Below are 2,516 nucleotides of genomic sequence, written 5' to 3'. Positions count from 1 at the left end.
TACAGAGTAAATGTCCTAATGCAGATAAACATTACAAAATGTCTAAGTTGAAGTAACCAACTATCATCTCACTTACCTATCACATTTTATTGCTGACATTTAAGATCCACACTCTTTGCAATTTTCAAGTATGTGTTTCTCTTATTCCTTAAAAAGACAACATTTATTTAGCTTTATAATTCTGGGCTACAATAATTTTACAGTGATTTCTGATCTTCAATAAGGAAAGTATGCTGGATCTTGTCATGAACGTATTTAGCATACATGGATTCATCATAGGCCCCGCTGAACCATTCTGATTCTGATGGTGTCATGAATCTCACCACACAAACCCGTTAAAGATGAAATGGGCACACACCGCATGCAGATTTTGGTGTTTTATCAATCTTCTTTGTATGAAAGTAAACAATTCTATTACAAGGGTTTTCTATTCCAATCTATTACAGCATAGTTTTGTCAGAGGCATTTTCTAGAAACTGTGATGGTACATCAATCACTGAGCCATTCTAAAGAGCTACATTATTGTTTATAGCAATTGTGATGTATAATAGACCTCTAGAACATACTCAGCCTAACTAAAACTTTGTACCCTAGGAAGAATATCTCCCTATCTCCTCTCCCCAGGCAGCCTCTGATAACCACCATTTTAGCCTCTGTCTCTGAGTTCAACTTTTTATATTGTATTTACAAGTTAAAACAATCAGTATTTCCATGTCTTTCAGTTCTAGGCTTATTTCATTTATTATACTGTCTTCCAGATTAGATCACATAAAATGATGGGATTCCCTTCATTAAGTATGAGTTGTCTTCCACTGTGTGTATACATGCATGCTTGTAAACACCATGCTATCGTTTTCTATTGCTGATCATCTTGTTTCTACTTTTAACTTTCTGAGGGATCTCCATACTATTTTCCATAATGACTGTACCAAGCCATAATTCCACCAACAGCCTATAGAGATTTTTATTATGTCTTTACCAAAATGACTTTGTCTTTTTTTCTTTTTTTTTCTTTTCTATTATTCTTTTTTTTTGGGGGGGTAATACTGCAAGGTGATCTTGAGTTCACTATGCACTATGTAGCCAAGGGTGCACTTACCTAGGTTGAACTCCTAGTTCTCCCACTTCAGCCTTCCAAGAGCTGGGATTAAGGTGTGCACCACAAGCTTTGCTTCTTTTGTCTTTTCCACAATGACCATCTGAACAGAGAAGAGGTAATAATATGATATCTCACTGTGGTTTTGCTTTCATTACTCTAATGATTAGTGATATCAAGTATTTTTTCATAGAACTTTTAAAAAGAAGCCACTTTCTGATTCATTACTAGTATCACATATAAGTACTTATAGTTTAAAACTGACTTAAAAACTTCAAGCAAAATAGAGCCCTTACTTAGAAAGACGTTCTTCCTGTAGAATTATGCAAGAAACATTTGGCAATTCCCTGCTCCATAAAAATGGTCTTTTCTAGTTGAAAAGCTAATCTTGATACATGATTGCAAAGAACACTGTCTTGCAGGCAACTCTATCTTGAGAAGTCTATAGCCACCCTTACTACTGTGTGTACAACTGCCACTTTCCTTAACACACACACACACACACACACACATGCGTGTGCTTCTGTATATTAAACCATTTCCTCAAAAAATAATAAAATAAAAAAAACCTCAACCTTTCAGGAAAAAACAATTCTGCTCATCCTTAATTTAATAAGAATTGAAGAAAAAAAAGTAGTAGGTAGAGGTCAGTGGTGAGTACCTGAGTGCAAGAAGCCCTGAGTGATATATAAAACAAATGAGCACATGAAAAATGTTAAACATCATTAACAACAAGAACTAAAATGAAAACTACAATGAAGCCTGATGCAGTAGCTCAAATAGAGGCAGGAGAACACCAGGAGGTCAAGAGAAGCCTCAGTTACCTAAGAACTAGTTGGAAAAAAACAAAACACAAAACACCTACAGTTAAAACTGTTACATATATAATACAGACTAACCAAATTTCGATAAATGGCAACACCAAATGCTAGTAATGATATGAAGGAATTAGAACATTTTGGCAAGCAAGTTAGTTACAATAACACTAGCAATTCTACTCATGGATAAGCTAAAAGAATCAAAAACAGATGTTCAGCCGGGCAGTTGTGGTACACAGCTTTAGTCCCACCACTCATAAGGCAGAGGCAGGCGGATCTCTGTGAATTAGAGGCCAGCTTGGTCTACAAGAGGTAGTTCCAGGACAGTTTCCAAAAGCTACATAGAAACCATGTCTCGAAAAGAACAAAAAAACTAAATTTAAAAAATAGAAAAGCATATGCTCAATGACAAGTCTATATGTATATGTTTATATAAGAGCTTTATTCATAATAGCCAAGACCCAGAGACAACCAAGATGTCTTCATGAATAAATGATAAATTGTGGTACAGTTATATTGTGGCAAACTACTCGGCAATTAAAAAAAAGTACACTGTTGCTACATTATAACAAAAGGATAAACCTCAGCCCTAAGTGGAAAAA

This window comes from Chionomys nivalis, unplaced genomic scaffold (assembly GCF_950005125.1).
Source record: "Chionomys nivalis unplaced genomic scaffold, mChiNiv1.1 scaffold_29, whole genome shotgun sequence".
Lineage (NCBI taxonomy): Eukaryota > Metazoa > Chordata > Mammalia > Rodentia > Cricetidae > Chionomys > Chionomys nivalis.
This window is presented reverse-complemented; position numbering follows the sequence as displayed.